This window comes from Nyctereutes procyonoides, unplaced genomic scaffold (assembly GCF_905146905.1).
Source record: "Nyctereutes procyonoides isolate TBG_1078 unplaced genomic scaffold, NYPRO_anot_genome, whole genome shotgun sequence".
In the NCBI taxonomy this organism is placed as follows: Eukaryota; Metazoa; Chordata; class Mammalia; order Carnivora; family Canidae; genus Nyctereutes; species Nyctereutes procyonoides.
In genome coordinates, this window is record NW_026575048.1 from 32,189,768 (window position 1) to 32,212,920 (window position 23,153).

Below are 23,153 nucleotides of genomic sequence, written 5' to 3' on the forward strand. Positions count from 1 at the left end.
GGTGCCTTCAAATCAATTCTCACATCTCGGGCCAGTTCTTGCTTAGCAACATCCATTACATCATCCAAATGAGCTTTCAGCACAGTATTAAGAATACCCAGATTGTCTTCTGCTCACTATTTATTTTGAAGCAAACAGACAACCCCAGCACCTAGAGATTACAGTTGTGAATGGCATTGATGAGGCAGGGTGAAAAGATATTCAACTGAAAAGCCCAGACCCCAGCATTGAAAGGAGAGGTCAAAGGAATGAATCATATACCTGCAAGACAGGTTTTTATCAAACTGCCTCCATAAAGAGTGAGGAAGAACCCCCACTGCAGAGGGAGTCCTAAAGAGTAGTCAGGCAGCAGAGCTCTGGGTCCCTTGTGGGAAGCCACAGCCAGTTTTGACCACCAAGGAGGACCTGACTTGGAGAGAAGAAATCCGCTTGGCATTCCTGTCAGTCCAGCACACAAGGTAGCATAATCTCATTCTACTGATTGGCAGCTGAGGTTATTCAGAGGAACTCCTTGACTCATCAGGACCTGGAATTCCCTTCAATGTAATTCTTGCTGACTGAAAGCATCAAAGCCAAGCAATTAATCTGTTTCTAAGGCAACATTAAAGCAACCATAAGTTCTCATCCACTCCTGAGACAAGCACTTTCAAATGCTTTTAGACATAGATGATGCCAGAAGACGACTTTCCTTATCTGACCTTACATCTAGGGGGCAAATTACCGCTCTGACACCACCCAACCTCATGCCAACCGACCACGACTACACATTACTAGGGAGCTCTGTTTCCATGTTGACTCTCTGCTATCACCTTTTTCTTTTTTTCTTCTCAAAGAGAGAATTTCTTCTTTGTTACTTAGTAAATTGGGACAGGTCCTCTAGAGTACAGGCAGAGAGAGGTCATATAAGGGGCTCACACCCTCCGGTTGAACGTATGAGACCACAGTCAGAATCCTGTGCCACAGAAATCTCACAGAGGAAGACATAGACGTGGCCAACATGCACATGAGAAAATGCTCTGCATCACTTGCCATCAGGGAAATACAAATCAAAACCACAATGAGATACCACCTCACACCAGTGAGAATGGGGAAAATTAATAAGGCAGGAAACAACAAATGTTGGAGAGGATGCGGAGAAAGGGAACCCTCTTACACTGTTGGTGGGAATGTGAACTGGTGCAGCCACTCTGGAAAACTGTGTGGAGGTTCCTCAAAGAGTTAAAAATAGACCTGCCCTACGACCCAGCAATTGCACTGTTGGGGATTTACCCCAAAGATTCAGATGCAATGAAACGCCGGGACACCTGCACCCCGATGTTTCTAGCAGCAATGTCCACAATAGCCAAACTGTGGAAGGAGCCTCGGTGCCCATCGAAAAATGAATGGATAAAGAAGCTGTGGTCTATGTATACAATGGAATATTCCTCAGCCATTAGAAACGACAAATACCCACCATTTGCTTTGATGTGGATGGAACTGGAGGGTATTATGCTGAGTGAACTAAGTCAATCGGAGAAGGACAAACAGTGTATGTTCTCATTCATTTGGGGAATATAAATAATAGTGAAAGGGAATATAAGGGAAGGGAGAAGAAAAAGACTCCTAACTCGGGAAACGAACTAGGGGTGGTGGAAGGGGAGGAGGGCGGGGGGTGGGGGTGAATGTGTGACAGGCACTGAGGGGGGCACTTGACGGGATGAGCACTGGGTGTTATTCTGTATGTTGGTAAATTGAACACCAATAAAAAATTAATTTATTAAAAAAAAAAAGAATCCTGTGCCACGTCAGAAAACAGTCACCTCATTCATTGGAGGAAGCCCCTCGGGTAATTAATGGTCAGGCAATGCGGCCAAAAGCAGAAAGGTGAGTTTCAGATTTAAAATAGCGAAGAAGTTATTGAAAAGTCATGAGATGTCATCCATGGCCCTTTCTCCTACTTTGTTTTTCTATGTAGAACTTATTACTGTTTATGTGTTAATATAATTTATGTAATGGTTCTATTTATTGCCTTTCTTTCTCTGATAGACATAAACTCTGTATAGGTGGAAATTTTTGTCTCTCTTGTTCATTGATGATCTCCAGTTCCTAGAGCAGAATCTGGCACATAAAAGATACATGGCACCTGCTTATTGAATGAATAAAATAATCCTCATGGGGTCATGTGCTGATTCACCAAATCTCTGAAGGTAAATCAGAATCTGGAGCTCTGACTAGGCATTTGCATTTAAAAACGTGCCCTGTGTGAAGCAGATGCCCCTAAAATGAGCAGAGGCCAATATCACACTACACTGAAAAGCCAATATCAGTATTGGGTGGAGGAGAGGAAATGTGATACAGGCTCATAGGCAGAGAACCTCAGGCTGGAAGAACTGACCTCCAGCATAGAGGAACTGGGACTCTGACACTTTCCCCGGCACCTGGGGATGGGTCTTCCTACATGAGCCCTGGCTGGCTGATTTCTTTTGTAATGCCAGGTTCATCTGCTCTGTTGAGAGGGTCCTGATATTTTGGACATCCTCAATTAAGCATCTCTTCTCCTTTCAGAACAATAAAAAGACATCTGGTGAAGCACCAACCAAAAATCAGCTCCATTACAGATGCCTCATAAAAGGGAAAGTGCATCAAGAATTTAAATTTAAATAAATTAACTCTGCACACTGGCATGGAAATATAAGAGAAAGAAAGCCGGAGAATAAAGAGAGTCTTTCAATACTAAATAAATAGAGAGGAATTCAAAGGGAAGCTGCTCTGCTAATCTTGGGCCAGGACCATCCTTGGATTCATTTTGCCAGTGCCAAGGGCAGAGTAAGGGCCCCCCTTATTGTCATAAATGCCAAATTCTGACAATAATGACCAAAACCACTGACTGAGCACATGCTTTGTCCCAGGTGCTTTACTGACTGCTTTGCATTCACTGTCCCTGACCTTTCTGACAATATTGCAAGGAGGTATTATCATTCTCATTTTACAAATGAGAAAAATAAATGATTTGTAAAAGTAAACTAGCTGAAGTTGTACAAACATAAGTGAACTGGGATTTTAATCCAGGCACTTTGTCTTAATTATACCATAGTGCCTTCCAAAACGGTAGCATTTTTTTGTTTGGTTTCACTACCTAGGTGAGCAGTACTGTTCTCTGGTTAGCAAAGAACTCCCTACTTAGTGCGGGATAACATTTCCATGCTGCCCTCCTTTCCCCTGAATAAATGTATGTCGTTGTTTGCACTGTCTTAACAAGAGCCTTCATGCTTGCCTCTCCTGTCTCATCCCTCCCCACCCCCTGGAGGAAGGGCTTTGTAAGCCTTCTTATTCCTCATGTAGCGAGGGAAAGATGATCCATTTGGGGGATCATCAGCTAAAATCTGAGGTCTCAAATCACTCCAAAGCCATGTAATAATCTCAAGGTTTTTCCATTTGGTCAGGAGAAAAAGAAAATAGAGAAAGAAATCCTAGCAGTGAGCAGGCAAAACTAAAATACAAGATGGGTGGAGCTGGGGAGGATGATACTGAATTTTAGCATAACAAGTTAATACTTTAATAACAATAAATCAGTATTTTCTCAAGAATTTCAATGCAGCTCACAAATTTGCTGTCCTAGGGCCAATACTTTTTATTTTATGCTATTTTATTTTAATTTTTAAACCAGTAAGTAATCCAAAGCTACAGGAAAACCACACATTCATTCATGGTTTTGTCTGCCAAGCTTTTCTTAGCCACTCCCATATGCCAGATATTGTGTTAAAAAGATGAATAAGATAATATCCTCCAAGAAGCTCACATTCTACAGAGGTATTACAAAAGTCAAGTGTGAATCTCCTTTCTGGAACAGAACTCTTTCATTACTAGAGAATCACAGTAAAGGAGAGGCTTTCCAGGCATTCAGACAGTGAGATATATCATGGATGCACCTTGACACACTCAGAGCAGACCGCCTCGTTCCCAGGTTAATGCACCTGAGCTCCTGGATTAATACAACCAGGTTTCTAGAAACCGCAGTTTGCTCAGCCTACTGTTCCTCCACCTAAGGTTTCTAAGCGTAGTGAACTCCTGCAAGCAAGGCCTTGGAGCACCTTGATTGTACCCTGCAAATCTTTCAGAGGCCTCATGATGGACAACAATAACTATTTCAGATAATAATTTGTTCACCATCCACCCTGAAGAGAAAGAGCAGCCTTTGATGTCCAACCTTACACACTGGTAGCAAAAAATGAGGTCATATGCGTGCCTTTATATCTGGGTCACCAAAAACGATTTACTACCTAAAAATATTTTCCACACTAGCTTGTTGACGTTTCACCTTAAGAAATGTGTTTCTGAGTGAAGCACAGCCCTCTCTGTATTTCTAGCTCTAGAGAGTGGACCAGTCATTTATTCATTGAGCATGCACTGTGTGTGTATATGTGCAAAGCACCAAAGCCAGCACTATGGGGATTACAGAGATAATTGCACCTGCACCAGATGAACTGACAGTCTTCAAGCAACTCAAACAGTTAGCTAGAAAGAGTGAGAGGACATTCTAGAAGGTAGGGAGTAGAACCAGCAGGGGGTCTTCTGAGCAAACACAGATTGCAGAGCAAAGCACTTAGGTGAGCTACTGGATAGCAGTGCCTAAAAATTACAAGATAGTGTTTCTTGCAATATCAGTAAAATGTTGATGTGAAATAACAGATCAAAAGAGCTTTCCTTCTCACAGATTAGGACTGTAGATAGCATCAAAATATAGAACCCCTTAGTGAATCAAGGGGGAAGCAGAAGAGATCTGGACAATGGAGAAGATAGGAGATCTCATGGGCCCCCAAAGAGGAGGTTAAAGCATCAGGAGTAACTTATATCTACTTCATAATTTTGCCAAGGGTTTGGCAAATTGAACACCAATAAAAAATAAATTTATTATTTAAAAAAAGGAAAAAATGTAAACAAACAAACAGACAAAAAAAAATTGCCAAGGGTTAGTTCTGCTCTCTTTAAATAGAAACATCTAAGGATTGCTAAGACACTACACCAACATGTGACAAAGATCCAGGATAAATGGAAGCCTTTGGAGGAGACCTTCCATCCAAGTTCCATGCACAAGTCCTGAATAGAGTAGATGATATGTAGAAATAGAAACCCCAAACCTGAATCCTTGGGTGGTGTGGAAAGTTGTGTTTTTGAAATTATAGGGTCTTTACGTGCATCACCCTTCCCTCTCTTTACCTCAGCTCAAGGGTGAATTTTGTTGTCACTTTTGCATTCTAGTCTGCCTCTTGGGACTAGGGATGTTTAATACAGAATCTAATTTCAAGCTATGTGATAGGAACATCCAGCATGTTTTGTTTTGTTTTGTTTTTTTTAATCTTTTTTTTTTAACCAAGGAAAATGCTGGTTATGTGAGCAGAGGCTGGTGAATTTCATCAGCTTTTTCCCTGAGTCATTAAACTTCATCTTCAAGTAGATTGCTTTTCAAGAGATGGAACCCCATCAACTTGAAGTTTGAGTCTTTTAAATTTTCCTGCATAGTGTTAAATCACAGTGCTTAAAAGAATAAGATGCTCTTAAGAAAAGCAGAAGAAGGAAGTAAAAAGAAATATTTTTATTTTTTAAAAGATTATTTATTTATTTATTTATTTATTTATTTATGAGAGACACATAGAGAGAGGCAAAGGGAGAAGCAGGCTCCCTATGGGGAGTCCAATGTGAAATTCAATCCCAGGACCCTGGGATCATGCCCTGAGCCAAAGGCAGACGCTCAACCACTGAGCCACCCGGAACCCAAGAAATATTTTTTAAAACTCGAGTTGATAGATGCTCATGTAATGGTGACCCTTCATCAATATTCTGTGCTACAATTTTCTAGAGTTTCTGACAATCTACACAGTGACATGGCTTTAAAACCAGGTGTTTATGTACATAGAACAAGTAAAGGTTTTTTTTTTAAAGATTTTATTTATTTATTCATGATAGACAGAGAGAGAGAGAGAGAGAGAGAGAGAGAGAGAGAGAGGCAGAGACACAGGCGGAGGGAGAAGCAGGCTCTATGCGGAGAGCCCGACATGGGACTTGATCCCGGGACTCCAGGATCGCGCCCTGGGCCAAAGGCAGGTGCTAAACCGCTAAGCCACCCAGGGATCCCCCAAGTAAAGTTTTTAAAATGGAAGCAGCTTACAAAGGAAGTAGCCAAATTTTAGTATTTAGAGGAATAAATTGAATAGCTTATGGGAAAACATGAAACTTTTACACAAATCCCTGAGCACAGTTTATGAAACATACAGTTTCTCCATGAGATAAAGCATCTAGTGAATATGCCCTTTACACCAATCCCTTTACACGTATATTTGAAGAATTGTTTAAATATTGGCTGAAGGGTTACGGTTTTAATGTTAGTAACTATGCCAAGACCATTATGTTATGGTTTTCTTGTGATAGGCCAGGACTGGAGAAAAGCCAGTGGGGAAGATTGGAGGAAAAAAAAGTCAGTGGAAGAAGAAATGCCAATCATCTGATTATTTAATTAGCAAGTGAAGAGAGTAACTTCTGCCTTTTAAGCAAGAAATGTTTTCATCAATATCAATGACTTATGCAAGAACATTCATTCACTCATTCATTCAACAAACCCTAAATGTCTATTACGTGCCTGGAGTGGGAGAGGCACTGGAGCTAGAGCCATGAAGTAAACAGACAAATCTCTCCCCTTCTGGAATGTATTATGCAGCAGGGAAGACAGATGACAGGCGTTAACTTAAATTATTTCGAAAAGAAACATAATTATTAACTCTAATAAATGTTGTAAAGGCAAAACACTGCCCTACAAGAGTAACTAATGGAGCACCTGACCTCCTAGGGTATTAGGGAAAGCTTTGCTTAAAGAAATAACATGTGAGCTGAAAATTAAGATAGTCAGCAGGAAGCCAGGCAAAAGATTGTTGGGTTGCCAGGTCTTGGGTTAAACTTTTTGCAATTCACCTTCTGTGTAATGGTGATACTCACAGACCTTCTAAGATATGCTGGGAGATGAGATCATGTTTAGAAAATACTCAAAGCCAAAGCCAGGGGGAGGGGCACCTGGGTGGCTCAATTGGTTAAGTGCCCGACTCTTGATTTCCTCTTAGGTCATGATCTCAGGGTTGTGGGATCCAGCCTCACAACAGGCTCCTTTCTCAGCGTGAAGTCAGCTTGAAACTCTCTCTCTCTCTCCCTCTCTCTCTCTCTCTCTCTCTGCTCCTCCCCCTGCTTATGCAATCTCTTGTGTGCTCTCTTTCTCAAATAAATAAATAAATAAATAAATCTTAAAAAAAGAAAACAGTCAAAATGGCTTCTGTAATTTTTTTTGACTTGCCCCTCTGAGGTCACAATCACATAATCACAGTTAATTTCATTGTACCACTCTGCTGGGGGGCAATGTGGTGGGAAAAAGGATCATTGGTCTGGGAGCCAAAAGAAATGAGTGCTGGTCTCAGTTCTCCAGGACCATTTATTTTAATTATTATTATTATTATTATTTTAAACAATGGGTCATACCATTTTATTTTATTTTATTCATTTTTTTTTTATGATAGTCACACAGAGAGAGAGAGAGAGAGGCAGAGACACAGGCAGAGGGAGAAGCAGGCTCCATGCACCGGGAGCCCGATGTGGGATTCGATCCCGGGTCTCCAGGATCGCGCCCTGGGCCAAAGGCAGGCGCCAAACCGCTGCGCCACCCAGGGATCCCTTTTTTTTTATTATTAATAATTTATTGTCAGTAAGAAAGACTGGCTAATGGTAGTTTTTCAGTAAAAAACCTTTACAAGACCATTGCATCACAAATATACAGACACTATAAAAACTGTGTCATGATGGTTTTGGTTTCCTGTGGCACTGGACATGGCATTTGCCCTTTCTCAGACTAACCTGTAAAACTGGGGAATTTTGCTAACAATAGTTAACTGTGATACCCTAATCCCTTGCTTTGACATTCAAGGTCATCATCACAATACAGCACATGTCTATGTTGCCAGGGTTACTGTTCCTGGTAGTCAACTAAACTACTAAATAAAAATTACCCAAATGTGCACCATGTTTTCCTTTCTCATGCTTTTCTACCTGCCTTCCATGATCCATCTTAAATGTCCAATTTCTCTTTATAAAACTGTTTTTATTACCAGGAAGACCCCTGACAGCCATTTAACTTTGCCTCTACCCCCTTTCCCCAACACGAAAACTCAGGCCACGATAATTTAAAAGACTTTTTCAAAGCCACACGTCTCAAATTTGACAGAGTTTGGCTCTAACACAAGGTCTTAGATTCTAGGCCACCTCTCTTCTCAGGACATCAACCCCAACTGCTAGGATTCTTCAAGCTCACTGATTTTGCCTTTGCATCTCTCACAATCTAGCAGTGTGTCGGGAGTTGGCAAACTACAGTCAACAGGTCAAATGTAGCCTGCCGCATATTTTTATGGGGCCCATTTCATTAATTTTTTTTACTTTTTTAAATAACTAAAGCAACAAAAAAAGAATGCTTCATGATCTGAAAATTATAGGATGTTCAAATTTCGGTGTCCATAAATAATATCTTAGGGCACACAGCATGCCCATTCATTTAAGTATTGTCAATGGATGCTTTCATGCTACAACAGCAGTGTCGAATAATTGTGACAGGCCCTGTGGTCCACAAAGCCAAAAATGTTTACTATGTGGCCATTTGAAAAACAGTTTTGTGACCTGTGGTATATGTCATTATGTATGTCCTTATCTTCCTCCTCTCCATGGCAACCTCCCACAATCAGCATGTCATGTAAAGGCACACAGGCAGAGACAGAGACTCACTATTCATCTCAAGGAATAAGAGCAAATCCTTACTGAGCACTTACATGCCAGAAACCCTTCCCAATGTTTTACAAGTATTAATGTATTATGCCTCACAAAAAACCCAGATGGCTTCTTACCATTATCATTTCCATTTGATAGATGAGCAGAATGAAGCAGAGGGAAGCACCTAGCATGATGTTAGATATACCATTTGTTGAATTCAAATAAATATTATGACTGTCATGATATGCCTATTGACCTGAGAGAACTTTAGCCTGACTACTCTACGGTTCCTCATTCTGTTGGTCAATACCCTCAACCTAGAAGGAAAAGTCATCATTGTTTTTCTACCTTGGGGAATCAGTAAGAGACATCCAGGGACTCCTGAGGCCAGAAATCACAGATACATTTCTGGAGGCCTTCTACAGGATCAGACAAAAAAGGAAGATGTGACTTTGGTGACATGGCCTCAGAGCCCTAGATATGAATTCAATCTGCTCCTATTTCCTTCTCAAAAGTCATTTACTTTCTATGACCTTCATTTGCTCATTTGTTTAAAAAGAACTGTTTGATCTCTGCTGTGATCCCTTCCAGAGAAAGCTGTGGTTCTAAGCAGCAAGAGCACGAAGAAGGAGAAGCTAATCCTAAAAGGGGCTGTTGACAGTTGCAGGACCAGGAGAGAAGAGGCAGTGAGGAGGTAGGGGAAAAAGAGCCATCAACTCTGCCCAACACCAATTCATAAATTTCAGCTTCAGGGAGCTCCCATCCCCCAACATCTGGCAGGTGGATTATTTTGGAAGAGTGGCTTGGAACTTCTGAGAGGCATTTGATAGGACTTAGCACCTCCCCAAACTCTATCCTTTCACTCCTGCCGGATGCCGTTCACTTTAGAGGCTCTACCATGGTCTATGCAGGAAGTTTAGGTTTGTGGGAAGGGTAAGCAGTTGAATTCTCTAAACTTGCTGTTAGGACTAGATGCTATACATCGAGCAGGGCAGAGCCACAGCTGGCCCTGGGTCCTGTGCTTTATGAGGAGCAGGAAAAGTTCAAAGTTCAAGAAGCTCAAGAGAGAAAGCATCAGAGCCATTCAGTGCCAAAAAAAAAAAAAAAAAAAAAAGGAGGGGGAGGGCGGAACAAAAACCACCTGTAACAGCCCGGAAAACATAACCATCAAATTTAAGGGTGGTCTATCCTTTGTCTGACCTCTCAGACTCTTACAGTATCTCTCTTTAAAGGCCATGCTGGAAATTCATCCTGAATTTTGTAAAATACACATGTGCAGTGGCTTATGCTATCATTTGACCAGATCCACTCACTGTTCCCATGGCATGGTTCTGACTGGGACACACAGCTGATTTTAAAAGTCTAGAAATGGCCCTAACATTGCCCCAGGGTTGTGCTTGGCATAAATTAGCTGGGTCTGGTTTACATGTTTCAAAAATGGCTAGGCTGTATTTATGTTATTTATTTTTGAGAGAGACAGCGCATGTGTGTGCATGGTGGGGAGGGGCAGAAGAGAGTCTCAAGCAGATTCTCAGCATGAAGCCCCACTCGGGGTTGAACGTGGGGCTCTATCCCAGGACCCTGAGATCATGACCTGAGCTGAAACCAAGAGTCAAATGCTTAACAACTGTGCCATCCAGAGCTTTATTTCAGAAGCCCTTTTCACTCTTTAAAAATGAATTAAAATGCCTCCTCCATGAAGTCTCTTCCAATATTCTCTTCTTCCTTTCAACTCTACAGCATTTTGCTCATTAGACAATTGTAGCAATATTTCTCCATTGGCCCAGCATTTAGGTGTTCTAGACCATGACATCCTGAAGAATAGAGAACGTGGCACAATGAAAGTAGCTTGTGAACAGCATCAAAAACTGGTACTATCACCTATTAACTCTCGAATAAGTTATTTAAGTGAGCCACTGTCTTCATCTTTAAATCATAATAAGGATGCTTCCTTGCAGGGCACTTATGAGCATTAAATGAGAAAACACATTCAGAGTGCCTAGATTGGCCCTGGGCATACAATGAGCACTCAGGAGCTGTCAAATAACTCCTCTTCATCATCTGCATTGTCTGAAAAGCCCAGCACAGTGCCTTGCATACAGTAAGTGCTCAATAAATGTCACAGTTGGGCTGGAGTAAATTGCTGAATCACCCTCTTGGCTGTCTGACTTCATTTCACTTTAGATCCAATGAAGAAACTATTAATTATTTTTGACTTCACGTGTAATGACACCTAAGTGATTCTTTTTTTTAAATTAAGATGAATTTTAATATTTAAATTTATTTTTCTATGTCTACTGTATACGCAAGCAGCCATTTGTTTGAACTGGCATTGCATGTGCGTTTTGTAGGGTACTGGTATGAATATTCCAAGAGGACATATAGTAGAAGCCATTCAAGATTTTAGGGATATCATTGGGGAACATTCACACTGGGGAACATAATTTGCCCCTTCTCAGAGGAATTCAAGAGGCTAAGTTTTCCAGAAAGGATCAGATTTTTTATATTTTTGCTGTGCCAGAAGTAAAATTTCAGCATGGAAGTGTATGTTGTCTCTGCCTGGCTACTCTCCACTCCCCCACAGCGGCCCTGTTCCTGGGCAGGCAGGTCCCTCACACTTCCCCACCAGAAGGAGCCACTGAGGGCACAAACAGGGCACCAACCTAGTTTCAAACTACTTTCACTTCTCCTGTACCTTCCTGTGTTTCAGGCCCTCAAGACTTTTCTGTCAGCTGACCTGATAAACCAATACAAGTTGACGAACGAACAGATGTCAGCGGTTTATAAGAATTCAGGGTGGCTCTTTCCTACGTGGTGTCATTTTATTTTGTTAGAGATCTACCAGATAGAATGACTTTATTCAAGCGAATGTCTAATAGTGAGAATTTCTGGTCTTATGTTGGTAAATGGATAAATGCTTCCAATCCAAGGATGTTTTGCCCACCCCCGCCCCCACTAGATCACTTTAGAGGCAGCTGCCTAAAATGTACTTGCCTTTGACCACACACACATTTCCTTCATTTTCTCTTTCCCTACGTCCTCCTCTTCCTCTTGAAATTGGCTAGAAAGTTTCAGGTGAAGAGGGGGCACCTGAATGGCTCAGTGGTTGAGCGATCATGTGCAGGGCATGATCCTGGGGTCCTGGGATCAAGTTCCGCATCAGGCTCCCCGCAGGGAGCCTGCTTCTCCCTCTGCCTATGCCTCTGCCTCTTCTGTGTGTCTCATGAATAAAGAAACAAAATCTTTAAAAAAGAAAAAAAAAGTTTTTCAGGTAAAGAGCAGCTGTGATTCTCTTGAACCTCTGTCTATCTTGTTAGGTAGCATACTCTCTTCGCTATGCAGATCAAAGGACAATCAGAGATGTGGATATAAAACACTTAGAGTTCAATCAGAGTTGTCAGCAAGGAGTCTACACAAAACACTTGAGGCAGTGAGGGCTGCAAGCAACTGTCTTCCAAGTTGAGCCAACACACTGGAAGAAGGCACCCGATCTCCTCATTTGTATTCTGAACTGCTCTTGATGAAAACATGCCAGTGAGAGTAGTTTACCCCACAAGTCTCCAGTTCAGAAAGTAGGTTTCTGGTTTACAAACCTTACTGAAAACCTAATTATTAATTAGCTTAAGTCTTCAAAATATGTGTCGTATAAAATATATTTTGTGGTGTGTGTGTGTGTGTGTCTGTGCGTGCATGAGAGCCTGGGGAGGGAGGCAGTGAGAGAGAGAGAGAGAGAGAAAGAGAGAGATGGAGAGACATAGACACACAGGGAAAGAGGTATCTTTTGGAAGAGAAAGAAAGAAAACTGAAAATCATCTCACTGCATTTAATGAGGCCCCACCGGACTAGCTCAGAGTCCAAATCAAAATCTCAGAGGCCAACTCTGAAAGCTCACATTTCCCAAATCTATTCCATCCCAATGGGTCAGAAAGCATCTGACATTTACTTCCACTAAATCTCAAGTATGTCTCCAGGGGATAGACATCCCTTTGTTCAGAGAGAAAACGGGAAACGGCTAGTTCAGGAACCCACTGGCTCGATTAGCCACAAGTATTACTGGGATTAGAACCCAAGTGATAGACAGCTAAGGGAGCTGTGAGTGATGTGAGCTGTAATTCTTAAATCTAGGGAAAGTCAGGGAGAATATTTGCCACAAGAGGGAGCAGGAGAATTTGATCAGATGGGAGACTATCTGGTATAGGTTATGGTGAGGGAGGGCTCTAAGTGTGAGGTATGGACAATACTAGAAGATGTTCTGGCAAGAGACATCTATCCCTTGTGAGGAAAAAAAAAAGCAGGAGGGATGAAAGGAGCAACAAGAAGAGAAAGATTGCAACACGTTGATCCCTAAATTCTCAGCAAATGTAAAGCAACAATTTAATTTTTGGTTCAAAATGACAAACATCCACACTGCAAAAATATAAAACATACAAGGTAGAGCTCTACCACCCTCTTTTAATCGTATATTTCTTATTCCAGATTTAATTTTTATTTCAACTTGCACCTGGTTTATTTCCATGCTGATGGGGTAGGCTGCTTGCTACCTACCTTTATGATACGCTCCCTCTACCTGAAGACATCATGCAGAAAGGGCTCCTCTCACTGAACTGCAACACGAAAATCAGATGGCAAAGTTCTAAAATGCACTTACTTTGGGGGAAACATATCCATGACCTAAATGAATGCTTTAACTTGCTTTAAAGCAGGAGTGCAACCTCACTGGATCTGCAGAGCTTTTATCATTATTTATTTTTTCAAAGAAACAGATTAAATACTGAGAGGGAAGAAACCATGCGTTTACTTTGCAAGATAAATAAAAGTTCTATTTTTGTCTGATAAAAACATGTTAAATATAGCTTGCTAACAAAATGCTGAAGCTCTCTTGGAATTTTTTTTTTTCAAAACATAGTAAGCTTCAAAGAGCAATTAATGTAATTTCTGCATACAGTCCTGACTACACCTTATCTTCCTTCCAGTGAAAGCACTGCTATCACTCTCTTCCCCTTCGTGGTCACCAAAATGGTTAGCTAGCTCTTAATCTTAATCCAAAATGATATAGCAGAAACCATTAAACAGTCATGATAAAATAAATAGAAAGATAGATGGATAGGTAGGTAGGTAGGTAAATATATAGACAGACAGATACAAAGCACAGCCTTCATATTCTTTTAATTCATTACTCTCCTCTTCAGCCTTATTAAGCTTTCAAGACAGAGTAAATTAAGTCTGATTGTCGTGGACCCTTGCATCCTCTGCAACCCTTGCATAGCTCAACAGTCAATAATCGTTTACCTCTATCCAGTTCCTTATTTCCCTAGTAATTAATCATTCCATATTCAATACAAGACAATAGCCATTTTAGGGGGAAAAATCGGGGCTCTTTTTTTTTAGTAGGTGGGAAAAGTCTTAGCAAAATAGCCACCAGAATCAAATGGAATTCTTCAAGCAGGCGGAATTTGTAAAATGAAAACCATTTAAGAAAACACATCTTGCTCCTTGATGAAGTGAGTGGGTCTTCCCCCACCTTCTCACTCAGAGGCCCCAAAGATGGAGCTAGCTCTCCCTTCCTTCCTCCTTTCACACCAGCCTAAGCAGCCAATTAAGCAAGTTTAGAAAACCCATAGAGCTAAATCCAAACGACACAGGATTTGAAAGAGGAACCTAAAAGCGATCGCCCTTATTCTGGTTTTGTTTTCTTATCTGAAATGAATTAAACATCTACATACATTTCCACCCGCTTTTCCCGACTTGCTGCAGGAGTAGCTTTGAGAGAGAAAGAGAAAACATGTAAGTGTGTGTGTGTGTGTGTGTGTGTGTGTGTGTGTGTTTAGGGGGGCGTGGGTGGGAGGTATACTTGCAGAATCCCCTCCTGGTTGCTCCCCGTTTCCCCATTTCCCTTAGCAAATCTTCACAGAGATGCTGGATTGTGGGTGTTCAATTGCTCATATTTGGAGATACTCAAAGCTATGCCTTTAACCAGATCTGATCAGAATCTCCACCTACTCTGCTAGCTCCTCCATGATCTGGATGCCAGCACTGTCTTTACCACATCTGTCATTTTTTAAAAAAGCTTCTTCCACTACACCTCCTACTGATATCCTTTTTTCTCTTTTTAGTCTTTACACCTCCAGCAGGACAAAGTTTGTATTGTTATAGTCACAACCACTAGTGGCTGACTAGCAGGAGAGAGACAGAGCGCCAGCAAGGGAGCCAGGCTAAGGGGGGGTTAAACAGATACCCAGTGCAAAGCATGACTTTATTTCCAATGACTGCGGACACCATGCACTATTGCTCTCTTCAAAAAAAAAAAAAAAAATTCTTTGTTAAATTTGATCACTCTGCTTTCAACCCAACCACTGCCACTTTGTCTGGAGAGGGAAATACAAATTGCCAGCCCCAGTCATTCATCAAATAGTCAACAGAATCCTGGGGGGGGGGGGGAGAGGGGGACGGATTTTTAAAATCCAGGATGCACACATACTGTATTTTTAAAAGCATCAGCTGGGCAGATTTGGTTTCTTTAGCCGAATGTCCACCCATAAGACCTCCCTGTTCTTCATTAAGGAGGAGCCAAGAAGGATATCCTCACATCTGAGAACACAGACCATTTCCCCAAGAGCCAGCAAAGCTCCAGAGGCAGATAATGCAGCTGCAAAGTTCCCTTTGAATCTCGTGGGGGGAAGATGCCTGTGCGTGCAGAATCCCCAACGCACAGCCCTGCGGAGTGCCCAGAGACGGGGACCCTTCAGCCCACTCTCCCGCTGTCACCCCCGACCCCACCCCCGCCCCTTGCCTGGACCGCCTGCCCCGGCCACAACTCCCTCCTCTCCGCAGTCCGCGGTGAAGGAGCACCCAGAGCTGGCCGGATAAGAGACTCGCGAGCGTGGCCTTGGGGGGAGACCCCAGGGATTACCAGCAGGAGGGATGACCGCGGAGCCGAGCCCAGTGGGTGGGGACGCCCGGCTCCCCAGCAGCGCTGCATTCCGGGTGCACTCAGCTCTTGGCGCCCTGAAGCCCCGGAGCCCAGCGCCGTGCAGGGTGCAGCATCTCCCTGAGCAGCCCTTTCTTCCTCGGCCGGCGGCCGGCGCTGGCAAGGCAGGCACACTCACGCCCAGACGCACCGGCCCGAGCAATCTCGCTCCCCGAGAAGCGCGGACACCCCAGAAAACGTGTAGGGACACACGCGCGCGCGCGCACCGCACACACACGCACACACACAATTCAGCAGCTGGTTCTTCGCCGAAGCAGAGGGAAGTGTAGCCTCACGAACAAGAAATGGAAAATAGTTGGCGGCAGCCGACCCCATCCCTCCCGCTGCCCATCGAGAGATCCTACCTGGTTCGGGGGCAGTGTGGATGGATCCTTCCCCAGCTCCTCCACGCCCGCAGGCGACACGGCGCACGCCCTCCTTTCAAATAGCTCCCGACCTCGGGGACGAGGTCGCTCGCATCTTCTGGGGGGGAAGCACGAAGCGGGCGGCGGCGGGCAGGCTCCCCCGTGCAGCGGCGGCGCGAGCGGCGGCGGCGGCTGCGGGCAGCCGGTGCGCGCGGGCGGGAGGCAGGCGCGGAGGCCGGGAGGCTGGGAGGGCCGGGGCCGGGCGGCGCGCGCGCTCCCCCCTCCCTCCCGCGCACACTCGCCCGCCCGCCGCCCGCCCGCCGCCCGCAGCCTCGCACTGGCTCACACGCGCGCTCGGCCCCGCCGCCGCCGCCGCCGCCGCCGCCGCCGCCGCCGCCCGCCGAGCCCCCGCGCCCTCGGCGACCGCCCCGGGAGAGGAGCCGGCGCGTTTCTGGAGCCCCGGGCGGGCGGGCGGGCGGGGAGCGTCTCCAGCCCCCCGGCCCCGGGCCCCCGGCCCCCGCCGCCGGGAAGGCTTTTCGACTCGCTCCCGGCCCCGGGCCCCGCAGTGCGTTCCGGCTCCCTCGGGCACCCGGCCCACCGGTCACACGCGCCGACCCGCGCTGCAACTTTTCCGTGCAACCTTCCTCGGAAAACCCTCCCCCCGACTCGCCTGCCCAGGTCTCACCTCTGAAATGGTTAATCCAGATAGACCTTTCGTCCCCCGCTTTCTAGCCCTCTGCTAAAGCAAGCGTCCGTTCGGCAAAGGGACCTGGGGATGGATCAATGATTTTTCTCTTGTATCTTCGCTGGGTTTTTCCTACGTATAGACATGCACAGCAGAACCGTGGCGAGAAGCTGCTGACACAAGCAGATGAGGATGTGGGGGGTGAGGGGAGAGGTATTCCCCAGCCAGGATCCCTGAAAGAGGCTCCGGGCTGGTATTTCCCTCAAAGATTGCGGCTCCTCACCTGGGAATAAAGACCAAGGAGCTGTTTAAAGCGAAAGCCGTGCCGGCTTCTAAGCTACACGGAGGAGTAAAAGATGAGCATTAGGGTTGAGTTAGGAAAAATCTAATGCAGCAATCGACGAACCATTCATTGGCCTTTCCAAGAGAAGCATTATCATTGCCAATACATCACTTCCCCATAATTAATAAAGGAGCATTGCACCAGGCCCTTGCTCTCTTGACAGCTCATTCATCCTTACAAATCCTTAATGACTTGGCAGGATGAAAGGCTAGACCCGCTGTGGAGTTCACAAACCTGGCTGCACATGAGACACACCTGGGAAGCTTGTTAAAAAGGCAGATTTTAGCATCTCATCCTGAGACTCTGGTGGTTGTAGTTCTCAAGAGTGACTCCAAGCTTTTGTGTTTAAAGCATCAGTTGACATTCACCAGTGGTGTAGCTCGCCTTGGTGTGAGGGGTCAGGGGCCGCTGTATGGAGGCGATGAGAGGATCAGAGCACCAGGCAGATAGTTAAGTCCGTAGAGCAGTCCTCCGCACTGCTTACTGTGCAGCTCTGTGGCGGCCAGGCCACAGGAGAAAGGCGATTCTGACTCCAGGAATCCCACTGTTGGACTATAAAAATCCCAGTGCTTAGGCCACACCCCAGACTGATTAACTTGGAATCTCTAGAGGGGTAGGACCCAGGCCTCAGTAACCTTTTTTTTTTCCCCCTAAAGATTCACTGGTTGATTCCTACTTCTAACCAAGGTTGAGAACCACTGTCCTGGACGCAATACCCCCTCAATCCTGGAGTGCGCATATGAATCACCTGGGAATTACAGTTTCTTATGTGGCAGATCTGGAGCAGGCCTAGGATCTGCATTTCTAGCAAACTTAACAAGTGATGTTGGTACTGCCTGGAGGAGGACTGTACTTTCATTAACAAGGATCTGCTGCGTCCATCTAGTGGTGAAGGATACACATCCTGATGGAGGAAACCAAGCTACTTCTTGTATATTCCCAGGAATCACTCATTGTCCCCTAAAAACATTTTCCTTTCCTGGCTAGGAGTTAAATGTTCTTGACTTTCCACAGACTTCGTTAGACGGCACTGACTAGGAGGTGTAAACAGAATGACATGTGGGGGAGACGCAGAAGGTCACCATCTCTCTGTGAGAGTATGTCCTTAGCCAAAAATTACTTAGGGTACTGATTTCAAGGGAGTGTGAGAGGCAGACATTTGGCTCACACTCAGTGAAAAGGACTTGGAGAGAAAAGTGGCTGCTTTCTAAATGACACAGAGTGTAGCATGTAACTAAGGACTCCTGCCACGGGAAATAGGACCAGGCTAAGCGAAAGAACTGAGCAATAGAGCTAAATGCAAATATGAGTGGACGACAAGTCATTGGGACAGCTTCTGTGGCAGGGGCGTGGCCCGTTCCTGCTCTTAAGGACCACTCAGTGAGAGAGCTCAGACTTTTTGGAAGTATAAGCATGCTTGTGACCTGGGTGACACTAGCCCTGTTCTTAAATGCCTGTATCCTGGTGGTGCCCAGTTTGCCTTGTCTGTAACTGGCAGAGCATTAAGGCTCTACCTTGCTCCTTGTTATTCCTCTACTTTTCCAGTCTAGTCTGCTATTAGGTTAGTTTGGATTTGAGGGGGGTGGGGGATCTACTTGAAGGTCCTCTCCTTACCTAGCACCATTGAAATGCAACCTCGTCTTAATGATTTGGCACCCTTTCTGATTTGGCTTAATCTCTGAGTATATATATATATATATATATATATATATATATATATATATAATTTTCTTTTCTTTTTTTTTTTTTGTCTTTAATTTCTCATTAAAGGCATTTTATAAGGGTTCCAGAGCCCCAGGCAAATCAAACCTTTTGCTCCCTTCTAAATGTCATACATGAATGGATTTTTATTGCAAGAATTATCAAAGGCTACATCACTGGCACAAGGCTCCAGGTAAGGAAATAGAGTGGTTTCTGCAGGTTGTGGCTTTGGAAAGAAGAAATTTACGTGTAGGAAGATGGTGATTTACATTCCAATCCAATAGTATTTCTTAATTGTATTCTTGAATGTTGATCACCATTCTTTCTTGGGCTTAGGATTCAGAGTTATGGGTCTCTACTGTTAAGTATCCAAAGCGGTAGGGCATGACAATTTTGGGGACTCCACAGAGAAATCACTAAGATTTGATATATTCTTTTTTTTTAAGATTTTATTTATTTATTCGTAGAGACACAGAGAGAGAGGCAGAGACACAGGCAGAGGGAGAAGCAGGCTCCATGCAGGGAACCTGACGTGGGACTGATCCTGGTTCTCCGGGATCACGCCCTGGGCCGCAGGCGGAGCTAAACCGCTGAGCCACCCGGGCTGCCCAGATTTGATATATTCTAAAGATGGTTCAGATTTTCATGAACTAATGAATCTTCAGGTTCATACAAACCTTCAGGAGATCTTTTAGCAAATAAACTCACTTTCAGACCAAGTATAAATGTTGTGAATTAGGCCCTATGTTTTTATCACGTCCTCAGAGAAATTGGACACAGGATCAAGGCTACCAAAATTTTAAAAAATATTGAGTATTTTAGTAAAATATTAAATAACTCTTCTTCATAAGAAAAACAAGTACATCGTTGTAATTTCTTTCGTTTTTACTTTGAATCACTTCAGTCAGAGGTACCCATCATTGTTTCTCTAGTCCTGGGTCTTTTCGCAAGTGTGTTAATATGGAGCTAGTAATTCCCCACCTCATTTCCTACTCTGCCAGCCTTCACACTCCACTACCTGCTCATTCTTGAGCTCAGTCTGATGCTGATTTCTACATAAGTAAAAAGTAGCATAGCACACTGAGCCTGGTCAGCAGGTGGAGCTCAGCATTAGTCATTCTCCCACACCTAGGAATGGGCATCATTTGTCCTTTGGGTTTCCTTTGCTGTTGATTGGATCCAGGGTTTTTTGCTCCAAGGGTGACTGCCGGGATTTTTTGTTGTTGTTGACTCCGAAGTGCTATTGTTCCTCCTCCCTGGGGCCCTGTTCCTGCAAATAAACTTTTACTTCTCTGTTTTGTTTTGACTGGTTCAGCACCACCCTGAGTTCCATCCAGTAAGTGGACCCTGCCTCTGGGTGGAAGCAGCCTCCCTGATAGACTCACAGTTATAACTCATAATTCCTGCCCTGGGGGGGTCACCCATGTCCTTTGACTTTGTCACAGTGTTTGGATCAGGGATCTGCACTTCCACATCCGAGCAATTTATCATCAAGGATTGGGCTTGTCCAAAATCCTGACACTCTTTTTTTTCCATTTATGCCCCTTACTACATTAAGGACATTCATTATCCAGTGTCCCACAACTTTACCAGTGAGTGACTTCATGGCGGAATAATTATCTAGAGCCATTCATGGGTCAGAAAAGAACAGAAACTGGTTAAGAGTTAAGAATTTGGAGTCCAAATATCTGGCTTTGAACCTCCCCTCTGACTTTGTGGTCTTGGGGAAGTTTTTTAATCTCTCTGAGCCACAGTATCTTTGGCTGGAAAACCTAGGTTTTAGAATCTCCTTAAAGGAGTTATAGGTAGGACAAAATATATATAATATGCTTGACATAGTCCTTGATTATAGTAATTATTCAATACATGATGCTGTTGTTGTTACTATTGTTGGTAAAGTTCCATTAAGTGATACTCATAAAGTAAAAAATAAAAAGTGTTTATATGATTAGGTTCTACATAATCGGGTCATCTCATTATCAATAACGATTATGCTATCATTTGTACTATACAGAATTCTATACAATAAATAAACCCAGGAAAATGAATCCTCTACAGTATGAGAGTACTTTCCTTCTCTGTAATGAAAGAAGCTGTTGCGCACTTTCTAATTTTGTAAGTATGGAGTGTAGTTATATGTTTGATAGAGGAGGCACCACATCTGTTGTATATCGGTTTGGTACAATTTCAAATCCACTTATTTATGATAAAGCCCCCCGAAAAAGTTGTTTTTAGAAATAAAGTTATTTTGATATAAGAATGAAGTATGTTGTGTCAGGACATCATCATCTCACCTCTTCTCACCAGTAAGAATGCAGCAGCTCAGCTGCTAGAGGCCCCTCCTGGGGGCTTCTTAAAAACATGAAAAGAAGCAACTTGGCAAAGGACATTTAGACTATAAATACCGAGAGTTTATGAGGACCATCTGAGAGTGTTCGGTCTGGGCAAAGTGACTCCTTCTCATCTAAAATAGCTCTCCAAAGACCTTGGGGCATTAGCTCTTGCCTTGGTAAAGGCGACTCTCATTGGCAGCAGTGAAAACCAGGCAGCAGCCCTTGGTGAAGATCATCTTGCCCATCGACACCAGAGCTACCGTTCCCTAGCAACATGCTCTAGCAACAGGGAACTTTTGCACTGACAGCTGGACATCAGCTCACAGTTGGCTGACCTGTCTCTCCCAAGTACCAACTCCTGTAAAGGTTCAACCCCACTGACTGTGGACTTTATTCCTTTCTTCTCCTTTTGCCTAGAACAATAGTGTGATTAATGGATCATTGATTTGATGTATATTATTTCTTTATTGGCTTATTAAAAGACATCCTGTATGCTATTGACTTGTGAAATTTCCGCAGTGAAACTGCATTAAATAAATTGTTGGCAAAGAACAACAACGACAACAACAGCTCAGTTTCTGAGCATTAATTTGCTTTCCAAAACAAAACAACATTCTTGCTGGATCAAAATATTTCTTTTCTTTTATGTCTGGGTATTAACTTGATCCCATCTCCATTGTATAATCTGAGGGCATAATTTCCAATAGAGTCATTTTAAATGAATTTCACTGCAATGAACATTTTTCTTGTCGTATCCATTATATTAACAGATGATCTTATCTGTGACATAAACTTCTTCACTAAGTTTGCACAAACTTTCCTCAATTAATTCAAGGACTCTCTACCAGTAGAGACTCCAGATAAAGCCCCCAGGATGCTCTTTACCAGAGAGTTATTTGTGTAGATATTAAATTATTTGCCATCTACAACCTAACTTATTTTAAAGAAATCCTTAGGAACTACTGAGGGAATTCTGATTATCCTCATTTTATAGATTGAGACCAAAGAGGTTTGCCCAACCTTGGCTACACAGTATCAGTCATGTTGTTCCAAAATAATACAAAATCTCAGACCCACTCTTGGAGATTAGAAGTAGAATATGGGCATTGGAAATTTATTTGTTTATTTATTTATTTATTTATTTATTTATTTATTTATTTAGGATCCCTGAGTGGTTCTAAATTTCAGCCAGAAATGAGAACTTCTTGCTTAAGATCAAAGAGCTAATTAGTGGTAAAGATGAGTGAAAAAAAAAAAAATCCCTTTACATCTGCCACAATGTTGCTTGTATTCTGCTGCTCCATCAAACATTGATATTTAACAGAATATAAAAATGGGGGCTCTTCTTGGAAACTTAAGAGAGCTTACAAATATTTGAGGGCCTTTTTACATCTCTAAGGGGCACAAGTGGATTTTTGTAATTGACCTGACAAAGATATATAAGCAAATTGGAAAAGATGGAGACAATGGAGTCCGTTGACTGAGTGGTCTCTTTCTGTTTTGTTGAACACTCAATCCCCAGCATCTAGAGCAGTTTTTGGTACATGGTAGATGAATTAATAAGGCACATATTGTCCCCTGTAAGGGACTTCCCTGTGTTGACAGAAGATGGATTTTGGTTCTAGGGTAAAGTAAACTCTTTGGCCCTTGTCCAGTGCACTTGCAACTCAATAGCAATCATGTCCTCGTAGCTATAGTGCAGGCCCTGGTTAGCAACTGACATCGTCACCATATCCACACCCACAGTCCTGCCTGGCCACCTGCTCTGTGATGACAGACAGATTGTCTGTGACATTGCAGGAGGCCAGACCACACAGAGATGGCAATCTGACCAAGCCTCAGGCTTATGCCTGTAAGCTGACCCTTTGTCAATTATCTCAGGAATTACTTATAAGCTCATTTGGCCCACTTTGTAAGAATGTCAGAGAATCTCCTATTTCCTGTTGAGAGAGGCTCTTTAGGCATATAATTTATGGATATGTGCTTG

General features: G+C 43.4%; 1 protein-coding gene across 9 annotated transcripts in view; it reads right to left on the reverse strand.

The window, feature by feature from the left end:
• SLC8A1 (solute carrier family 8 member A1) overlaps positions 1-23,153 on the reverse strand; it is a 378,498-nt gene that overhangs the window by 308,285 nt on the left and 47,060 nt on the right. For 3 of the 9 annotated variants that reach the window (XM_055327416.1, XM_055327415.1, XM_055327414.1), the window contains exon 1: positions 16,105-16,284. The exons of the other annotated variants lie outside the window; for them this stretch is intronic. The gene's annotated coding sequence lies outside the window, so the exon portion shown is untranslated. Of the gene's footprint in view, positions 1-16,104; positions 16,285-23,153 lie in introns of those variants that run through there. 9 annotated transcript variants of the gene reach the window in all.